General features: G+C 38.2%; 1 long non-coding RNA gene across 1 annotated transcript; it reads right to left on the reverse strand.

The window, feature by feature from the left end:
• Positions 1 to 754: 754 nt before the first annotated feature.
• On the reverse strand, positions 755 to 8541 carry LOC127472000 (uncharacterized). The gene is made up of 3 exons (XR_007904834.1): positions 8478 to 8541; positions 2212 to 2278; positions 755 to 918 (listed from the first exon to the last, which is right to left on the reverse strand). It is a non-coding gene; the product is annotated as an uncharacterized LOC127472000 (long non-coding RNA).
• Between the last annotated feature and the right edge of the window lie 2830 nt (positions 8542 to 11371).

Here is an 11371-nt window from a genome sequence, read left to right on the forward strand (position 1 = left end):
TAAAGGTCTGGTTACTCTACTATGATGGATAGCCAGCTGTAACTATTGCCAGGACATAAGAATACAGGCTGTGGGAAAAAAAAAATGAATAAAACTTACCTACCCTCAGGACTGAAAACTGTTGTTCAGAACCACTTTATTAATGAAGCTGAACACCCATGAAGAATCAATGGTGTTTCTATTCCTACTATTCACAGGAGGATGAAGCAGAAAACAGAGGGTGCCAGCATAAATTAACTTTCACCGACCCCACACTGCAGCAGAAGGTTGCTTTCCTCAATTTCTATTCAGGAAGGCACCCACATGACCAACTGAGCTTACTGCCTCATAGTGACCCTGAGGTGCTGCGGCTGAGTTAACAAAATGAAAGAGAAAATGATGTGTCTAATTGTGTGCAGCAGATCAGTAGCAGAACTGAGAGCCCAGACCACTGCCTCCCAGTCTTCTCCTAGCAGCAAACTACCGGCACTCTCACTGTTTTTTCCTCCTTCTTCTTGTTCTTGCAGAGAATGAGTTATAAAGTCCTTGTATGGATTCACATCCATCTGTATTTAGCTATTCTTTGCCAATGACACCAATTGTGTACCTAACCACAATGCTTTGCACTGAAGAACATATGTCTGAAGTTTTTTATATGATGAATCAAAATCCACCCTCGTACTCCTACCAGGTACCACTGACTGGAAAGCAAACCTAGTATTTTGATATACTTAATGTGTTTGTGCTTATAAAGTCCACACAGACATACCTGGTAAATGACAAAGAGAAACTCTTTTCCCCTTGCTTTCTGCCATGTAAGCAAGACTTCCTCTTTCTTCGTAAGCAAGTTGTGTTACAATCAGCATGGGACATGCATATATGAGTTTTATTGCTTTGGTGATTTATTTCCAAATCTCTTGTTATTACATTAAAATATCACTGAAAGATATAATGGTTAATATTTGTGTTTGATATGCTTGCTTCATCTAAATTAAGAACAGTTTGTTGATTACAATTTCAAGAGAAACTTCAAACTACTGCAACTATGTCTCCTGCTATTATGAAAATATGTATCTTTCACACACTATACACGTAATAACCAGACATTCTGTAGCAAAAAATTAGCTGTCAGGTGATAACTCTGAACACAGTTCAAAATAAAACTAGATTTACTAATAGTTAAATACATGATATCAATTATATTAAAGTTCACTGAAACAATGTGTGCATGTGCAATCCTTGAAATTAGAGTAATTTTAGAAATATTCTAAATGAAGTTGCTTTATAGGAGTGAAGTAAGTCACTGTCACGTTCAGTTGGAGATGGTAGCTTGAACTGCCAATCCACTGGCTAGGAATCTAAAAGCAGCAGATCCTACCCTCTGCTGTCCAATCAAGAAGGTCTACCACATGCCCTTGTCTTTTGACAACACCCTACACAGAAGATCTATCCCCTGGCAGATGTCAGAAGAAATTTCATCCCCATCCTCTAGCTCTGACCCTACAATGAACTTTCTGTACCTGTACCAAGTCCTCCATCACCAGATGCTGGCTGGGAATGAGATTTTAATGAGGTCTGAGCCCCTCTGTATGACAAACTGTCTTTCAAGGTTACATGATAGATGTCATTGTCAGAGCTGTGGATTACATTCCTTAAATTACATGACAAAACCAGGCAGCATGGAAGGAAGATGGTCATATCTGTCAATATGTATGTGTATAATTGCTTTTTAAATCCTATTGCTTTTTAAAATTTCTTGTTATGATGGGAAGGAGAAAAACCTCAAAGTATAAACATCTACTTGTCTTGTATGACTATAAATAGGGGAGAAAAAACCAAAGAGTTATCAAATGCTGTCCATATTTGAGTAGCTAGATAATGTACATAAAAAGGCCTTTATTTTAAATCCTGTAGTTTCATGGATGACATATATTGTTTAGACTGTAACTAGAACTGGAATTGCACCTTCTACTACCCTGACTATTCACTCAAATAAAACCAGTATTTGCTGTGGTTGCATTCACATTCATTTTCTGCTCCCTCTCTATGGATACTTTTGGTAAGTGAATTTCCTGGCAAGGGTGTTATGGAAGCAGCAAGTTTTAATTTAACATCGGAGAACATAGACAGAAGGTGTATGGTAAACTCATAAACACAACTAGCAGAAATTTTCTTTAAAGAACTACTCTCATTATACTCTGGACTCGGTAAAGTGCTGAGGAACATACTTACCTTCAAGCATTTTATGAAGTCCCTTTGAAATCTCTGCTTTAATATTTTCCTGAACTGGAACCTCCATCTGGGGAGACAAACAATCCTTGCTATAAGTGATGTGTCTAATAAAAATGAATCAGCACAGCTTGCATTTTGATTGCCAGTTACTTACAATCAACTGCTTAGAAAAACTCTATGATCAAGAAAATACTCAGAAATATTCATTAAAAATATTTGTGAACAACTTCAAGTGTATACAGGAAAGAATATGTATAAACAAGTTCAATTGCATATAGGAAAGAAAACAAAGTTGTTGCTAAAGAAGCCACGAGGTGATACTTCAGGTAATTTATTAATTTCTTTTCTATCAGTGATTTACTTAGGTCTTATTGTGAGGCTATACAAACTAAAAATTCAGTTCGCTGTTTGAATCGCTAACAGCGCAATTAATACCACTGGCTAGTTTGGGAATATGTTACAATAAAAGGTTTTATTTGAATGCATCTATATTCACCATCAAAAAACTTCATTAAGTCTCAGTTACAACTGCTACTCAGAATTGAAGTTAGACAGAATGTATCATAAATACTGAAGAAAAATTAAGCCTATAAAAAGCATGGCAAGTAATAGAAAGGGAAGCAAGATAAATATTCAAAGACATTTCCATTTCATGCACAATTCTGAATAACTGTGAGAGTGGAAAGTACCAAAAATACTGAAACAGGTATTAAAAATTAACTCTGACCCTAAAATCTGGCCCTCAATCAAGCTGAAAGAACATGCTTACTCAGCACCTTTGTTATGAGAGGATATTTAAAAGGTTCAAAGACAGAAACATTCAAGTTCCAGTAAAAGCTGAGAGGCTTTGCAAACCTAATTCTCATTTGGGTCCTAAAAATCTTCCCCTGCTTCTTGAGAAACTGGATAAAAGAGTAAAGACAGCTTAAAAGTTATATTGCCTTGTTGCTCCAGACACCTCTTTTTCAAAAAGAGTTTTTTAAATAATGAAAGTTTAAGAGAAAATTCCTATTTTAATAGAATTGTTTCAGTCTTTTGATGAAGGCTAAGAGGAAATGGAACATTTTGATGGGCCTTCTAAAGTCTGAAAAATAGGGGCTTTTTTCATGGAAAATAAGTACCACTCTGCTCAGGGATCATCTATTAAAAGCACAACCTAAGAAAACAGCTGCTAGAAGTATGCCACTGTTTAGTTCAGAGGCATATCCACCCAAAAGTCACCCCATCACCTTGACTGCTGCCTGGGTTTTCCGTCTGCTCTTGCTAATCGAGCAAAACTTATGAAATCACTTCACTTGCATCCAACTGCAAAAAGTTTAGCTGACCTTAAGGGCATATCCCCTTTCTCTCAAAAGTTACTAACAGAGATCAACCCACCACGTATACACCATTGACAGACGGAGAGGAATACTTTAGTAAATGTAGTGTTATGGGAGCTGTGTCACTGCTTCAGAAAGTATTTATCCAATGGATGCATATAAGAGGCATGTTCGGACGTATCTTGTTCAATCACAAAGTAGATGCAAGCATGGAAGAAAGATCAAAAAAAAAAGTTTTATTGCTGACTCCAAATTTTGCTATTGTCTGCTAAATGTAGCAGGTCATAGTACATTACAGTTCCTTGTCATGCTGAAACCACAGTCAAATTCAAGGCACATTTTACCACAAAAGACAAAAAAGCTTTCACTGCTGTTCCTAGTGACTTTCCTGTTGTCTTATAGTTTGGCGCCATTTATTCTTCTATTATTTCTCTCCTAAGAGAAAAATATAATTTGTATTAAGTAGGTGACAAAAACTTTAACTTCTTTTAAGGAGGAGAATGAAATTAGGAAGAAGGGGAATTGGATAATGGCTGTATTATTCATAGGAATGCATATCTAATTTATATAGTGCTGCTAGTATGCCTTCTAAATTTGCTGTAACTCCAATTAAGCCCATTTAAGTAATGAAAAGAACTACTCTACTGTGTCTGAATATTAATTTCATGGTCTGTTTTACATATCAGAGAGTAAAAACATATTCCTAACTCTTAGAGTCATTTTACAATTACTGGCAAAACTTTCCAAGGTGCAAAGGTCCATCCAAACTATATTATTCCTAGATCCTATGATCAGATTTCTAAGTACTGGACAGGACCTTGGGACAAAAATATCACAGAGAGATGAAATCTGCATTAAAGTATTTAGTTGTCTGTCTGGAGGATTTGGAATTTTAGCCACGTTAACTAGCCCTCAACACCCAGATTTTCTGCAAAAAACAAGCCCTGTAAGTGTCCCTAAACTGGAAATCCATAAAATCAGGTAACAGCTTTGAAACTCTTTAGAAAATACAGAAAAATTAATAAATAAAAACTTACATCAAGTTTTTCGAAAAGGATGTTAAATGAGGCTAGACAATCTCAGTTCAAGACAACAAAAAACATTCATATTGGGAACCAATTTTGAACAGAGGGTAATGTGTATATTTTTGAAAGACAGTATAAGGAGAAGGAAAAATTATTGAATGGCATACTAATCAATGTTTATTTCTGCATTTTAACCAACTCTAGAATGCACAGTACGTGTATATCCCACTACTCTTGATGCTCTGCAGATTAGTGTGCATGCTCAGCTGAAAGCAAGCAACTCCCACACTTATTACCACAATGAAGTGGGTACATAAACCTTTACAGGATGGAGTCTAAACTCATCAAGGACATAGAAGGACTGAAAAAAGAACTGCAGAAGGAGTGATAAGTAACTGTGCAAGTAACTCTCCATGTAGTTAATGACTTCAACCCTGTAGGAACTCAAGCATCTGTTATTTGTGTTAGTAATATTCACACACACAAGCATTTGCACCTCTTTTTCCAATGCATTAGTTCTTTGCTAAGTCATATGCAATTAATTCTCTTTTACTTTCTCAGTTTTTTATCCCTAAAGCTACCTTTAGCAGGCTATTTCTCCTCTTTCTATCTAGCAATAGATAAAATAAATCTATTGAGCACAATTATGACAACATTTTGGAAAGCTTGAAACTTACTCTACCAAATATATCACAACAGTAAATGTGACATCCAGCAAGCAAGGGAAGAAAGAAGCTAAAGGTAAGATCAATATGGTGGGAGTTAGATATGCAAAGAGTTGGATTAGAAAGTCCAGGTCCTATTAGGAGTTTCACAGGAAAGTGAGGTGATTTGAGGGTCAGTGCTGATACACTGCTTGCCCTTAGTTCCTCAGGGAAATGAAGTCATCAAGACTGCAGAGACATAGGCATATATGTTCCTCATTTCTTAAGACTTGATATTCCTGGATTGGTACTTTTCCTTGGTGGTAGAATAATTTCCAGACAAAGAAAATATTAAGCAGCAAGTAAGAGCAATATTCTTTGAATTTTGGTGCCTCAGAAGATGTCCTTTGTGCTTCACACTGTTATCAAAAGAAATAAAACAGACAAAGGAAGGGAAAATTTCCCCAGCATAACAGACCATATAATGAATGGTCTGTTGAAGAAATCTGGGAGTAAAGAAAGCAAAAATGGATATATCCCATTTTTTTCTAGATCTTCTAGTGCATACAAATGCTAAAGTTGTCAGATCAGCTTTCAGTCTTATCCACTGACCTCAGAAATGTGTGCCCCTACACAGATATGTTTTTAGCTTTCTGATTAAAATCCATTTCCTGTACCTCAAACCTTCCCTTTCATAAATTGTTTAGTTTCATTTTTCTATTGTCCCTTCAATTACTGCTTGTGTATGGATGCGATTCTCTTCCTACTTAGGTAGGCAGTTATGAAAATGGAGTTTTTAAAAAGAGCTCCTTTTAAAAAGAGCTAGTGTTCTCAGACATGATCTCCCACTGGACAGGTCTTACAACCTTCAGCTTGTTTTTGTTGGAGCAAGGGCAATGTCCAATGCAGTTTAGCCACGCCTGGAGGGGGATTGCTCTAGCCCTCCTTTCGGACACCCAGGCTTGGAGGCTGGACTTCTGATATAGGCAGCCCTTCCAAAGGAGGAATTGCAGAAAAAAAATAGATCTCCTGATCCAGCATGTTTCTCACAGTGCCCACACAGAGCTGCACAGTAGCTCAGGAAATATGGTACCCATTAACAGACCATGGGCTTGTACCAGGGTTGCCAGGCCTCAGGACAGGGACGTCTCTGGCTTGGTTTTTTTGGAATGTATCTTGACTGTTTTTCCTAGAGGGGTTTGACAGAACACCAATTTTTATGAAAATCTGAGGACAGTAGGGCCAGCATGGAAGAGTATGGGGTGAAAAATGCAGGTACAGCCCATCAAGAATTTTATCATCTTAGAACAGCAAGGTCACATGGCCAAATTTCCCAATTTCTGAGGGTGAAGCTGGGACAGGGGAGCCAGGAAGGGCAATCATAGCCAATACATGAACATAAGACATAAAATACCTGAAAGTTTAATGCCCAGTGCCCCAACCACGTGTCCTACTTGTCCATCTAAGACATTTAAGCCTCTGCTGCTCCTTTGATTAGGCTCTGGGCTTACCAGCAGCACGGCAATGACTGTGGGACTGTTTCCATCACCAGCTCTGGTCTAATTCAAGCACTGTTAACAACAGTGCTGCAGCAGGACAGACAAGAATACAAGCTGAAAAACGTAGTGTTGCTGAAGTCAAGTGGTCACTACCACAGCAGCTGCAAGAGTGAGCAGGTTTAAAGCAACAGCATCTTGACCATATGGCCATCTGATGCCTTACTTTACGCACATAGGCATCAAAAACTGCAGTAGGGGCCTTAGAGAATGAATTTGCAAGATTCTGCCTGTATTGCAAAGCCTTCAAGCATTCCCAGTCATTACCTAGATACTGCTACCAAAGAGAAGTGAAAGGTAGCGATGGCTAAAATACAGAGGAAAAAAATCCTAACAAAAATTATATATTAAATACTCGTTAAAACTCGTACTTTAGAAGTACAGGAGTAAACAGTTAAGGTCACTCAAGCTGATAAAAAATGTGGTTGTCTTACATTTGTGCTAAGAAAACTTTAAGCAAGACTGCTTTGTACAGTATTAAATAGAGGTCGAGAATCAGATACACACGTTTATCACAAGATGAATGGATTATAAATAGACTTTTAAGATGGCAATAAAATCATTCATTACACCTTTTAAATGAAAAGATGGAGTGAAAATATTGGCCAGTGTAATAATTGCTATGAATAGCCACAGCTGGCAAGCAGCTGGATTTTAAATAGGCTTTCTTTCCCAAATGGCAAAAGCACTAATTCATTGCTGTAACTGCCTATGTGAATTATAACTTTTGCAAACACTGTCTATTAGCATGATATACACAGTCCCTGCATGTTCTGTGCAGAGTACACTGTATTAATCTGGGGAATGGCAAAACAGAGGGAACTGGTATGACCTCCATCATCAGAGCCCTCTCTACATGCACAACATTGACAAAACATTGCCTATTTCTGAAGTAGTTCTGCTGGAAACAGAAGGTTTTGAAACCAAAGGTGACCTCTAATAAAATTAAACCCCTGCATCCGCACTTTGGGGGAAAAAACCACCTTATTTGTGAGGACTGTGATTCTCATGCATCCGACAGTCACGCACACAAGACCAGATTCCTAGTCGACCTAAGAGAATAGGATTAACTCAAACCAGCAAAGTCACAATGATTTATAGTGATGTTTTCTCTCCTTGCATTAAATATCTTTCTACAGTTACCACTGTAAGTATTTATCACTGTCTGTAAAAGTGAGCGGTACCCAAAATGTATCACCTTCCCACCTTAATTGCACAAAATAAGCTTCGTGTATCTGCTGGCAAAGGTCAATGTTGCAGCAGCAGTTATGATATCCCCAGGAGCTAAGTTTCACTGAGTGTTCTGAGTAAGCAGCAGAACAGATTGCTTTGGGCATCTCCAGACCTAAGGGGTCTTCAGGATCATCTACCACAAATAACATCACAATACTGTAGCTGTAGCTGCAGTGGTCTAAGAATACAGGAGCATGACAAAGTTTGCAATTACAGATCTCAAGATCTAAGTCTACACTTTCCAATAAAGCTTCCCTATACTTTTTAGCTGTGAAGGATAATAGATTTAGCTGGCCCTGCACTGCATTAGTGCAAAGATTAGAGGAATTCCTGCAGTTCCTTCCAATCCTAATTTCTGTGAATCTCTGACTTTGAAATCACAACACAGAATACAGCCTTAACATTTGAGGTGAGGAGGTTTTAATAGAGCGTAGGATTCAGAGGTTCTGAGGAAAAAGCAGCACAGATCAAAGAATTACACCCTCCTACCACACAAAGTCCCTGTAGGCTGATGGAGGAAAGTTACTGTGGATGCTGAGACGATAACTGAAAGGCAGGGTAGTCACAGGATGTGCCCACATTATTACATCAACCACAGCAGGGCCTGGGCATCTATGTTCCACTGCAAACACCAGTGAGAGCAGCAGCTGTCTTCAAAGCTCTATGTAAAAATAAAGCACGCGGACACATTTGTGGTGTGGCAGCGTAGTATATTCAGGAAGAATGCCAAATATAAAGCTATCTTTGAGGAATAAAAAGTTCCCAAAATAAAAAGAAGAGAACAGCTGAGTGAAAAAATTATAACAGCTATCTTCTGAAATTAGAGTCTGAGTTCACATTTGGTCAGTACACTGAAAAAATCCTTCTTTTGATTGCTACAAACTGCCCTAAAAACATTAATTTTTGGTTTATCAGGGAAATCTGCTAACTAGTGTAACAGTCCACCATAACAAAACAATATTAATTTATCATAATTACACGCAACTGGTAACATTTGCTCCAACCTACCAAGTGAAATTACTGTCAGTTCAATAAAGAATACTACCCTCACATGTATTGAACACACAGAGACACACACAGAGAGAAGCAGACTGTACTCTTCATTCTAGAAACAGAAGAGCCTTGTACCATTGCTAATTACTGCCTGTGGTACTTACACATTCATTGCACAGTATTAGGGCACCCTAATACTTAGCCTTTAGCCTTTTTCTTGCAGGATTGATGCTCATATTCCCACACTACCACCAAAAGCATTAAAACACAGGCAGGTTGACTTGCTCACATTCATATGAGAACACTGCCTGAGTGTGAAGTTAAACCTGCATCTCCAAACTGCAGACAAGCCTGCTAGTGCTGTCTAGCTTCCTTCCTTGGTAGCACAAATGTTTGTGTAAAACTTTGTCACTAGGCTGCTGTGGTAATGGGAATTGCTGCTGTGTTTACACAAACCTTAGGCTATCACAGTTTCCCTGTCTGGCCATCAATCCATTCTTCTGGGTAAGAAATGGTTTAATATCTGTTCTGCAGCAGAGATAAAAGCTCCCAAGTAATCAGAAGGTAGATGCTTCAGTGAGCACTAGAACTACTCTGGGCTACCCAGAGAAGCAGGAAACACTTTCCACAGAATGCAAGACCCAAAGACTGAGAATTGAAAGTAAAACAGAAAACACAGATGTGTTTTAAATTTGTTCAGCACCTTGGAAATAAGGGAGAGAGGAAACAGCTTCCCAGACAGCATGACCCATTGGAGGCCAGCTGGTCCTGCTCAGAAAGACACTGCACTAACACCACATTGATATAGTCATTTCTGGATGCATTGCTTCCCCTCAAGGTTAACTTGGACATTCTTCCCAAGCCACATTCCCCAGAATGCACTTTCAGTCTCACTGATCTCAGGTCTCACAGGTGACTTCCTATGTCAGAGGTGCATGTATCAGCCTCGTAAATTTCTCCAGTTATTTCTTTTAAAATCATGTAAACTTTCAGCATTTATGTTGACACAAGAGTTCTGTGGGAACCCACATAAGAAAATCTGTATATGAGAACCATGGCAGGAGAAGGGAGTTTTATTTTTATGCAACTTTATTTGTAGCCTTCCACTCGTAAATAAATCTTTGAAGATGTTACCACAAAGGTTATTTCACTAGCTTTAAAAGAACTCATATATCCTCTACAGTAAAATATTATGTTTAGTTGATTTTTTAATTTTATTTTTTTTTTTTAGTTTTACACCTAACTCTAATTTTCCAGCTTCTAGCATGACCCAACATGTATATAGCAAACAGAGAGCCTTTATTCCTAATACTACTCCTTAACTCTGCTTATCCAGGTTTATATCCTGTGATATGTGGTAGTAAGAATGGAGAAACTAATCCAAAGCTGAAAGTACATCAAAAGCCATGTACAGCCACAGGATACACAGAAATCAGAGTCCAATGAATCATATTTCTGCTGTCAGAATTTTCTTCAACCTTAGCTTATTTTGGAGATCTTACTGAGGCTTGAACATGAAGCACAGTCCATAATTCTGTAAGAAAGAGCTGGGAAAAAGGATCTAATCCATGTTTCACAGTAATGTTTTTTCCTATGAATCATCTACATACTTTTTACAACATTTTTTGTTTTAGCCTAGAAAGCTGACCTTACAAGTGAAAAAAAACCTGCTCGGCACTTCAATGACACAAATTTAGGTATTTTCACGCATTTGGCATCAAAACGGTTCCCCCTCCTTACATATTGAGTGTAAGCAAACAGAAAACCAGAAGAAAAACACACAGCATTTTTATGCTTCTTTTATACCATTTTTACAACTGAATTTCCTAGGGGCCAGGAAATCTAGGAGCCGAGCAACTTGATGTTATGACACAGACCTTCCAACAACAGACAGTTTGAACGCATTCTTCGTGCTCAGATATCTTTTTTAATTCTCCCACTGAAGAAAACTCAAGACTGACCATTAGAAAAGACAGACTGTGACCTTCGGATGTACCTTAAGCTGACAGCACACATGCATGTGGCAAGGTATGAGGTACAGGTACAGCTGAGACAGCTGTATGATTGCTTGGTTAGGTTTGGGGTTTACTTTGAAGAGAACAAAAGTACTCTGTCAGGACAATTTTAGTCTTGGGGCCTTGTCATAGCAGCTGCTCAAGTTTGAGGCATATGAGCTTTTCTCTGGTTGTTTTTGGTTGGTTGGTTGGGTTTTTCTATAATTTTTCAGGCTCATCAGAACAGCTAATGGAAATTAGCACCATGGTAAGTTCACAGCGAAAAGTGCAAGTCAGTAAAGCAAACTCAGCCCAAGAGGGGTATCAACAAGAGATACAGGGAAAGGTATTTCCTCAGTTAAGAGAAGAAATGCAATGCTACATTTGGAGTATTGG

Source organism: Manacus candei, unplaced genomic scaffold (assembly GCF_025592945.1).
Source record: "Manacus candei isolate 608988 ecotype Guabito, Panama unplaced genomic scaffold, ASM2559294v1 h1tg000028l, whole genome shotgun sequence".
NCBI lineage: Eukaryota > Metazoa > Chordata > Aves > Passeriformes > Pipridae > Manacus > Manacus candei.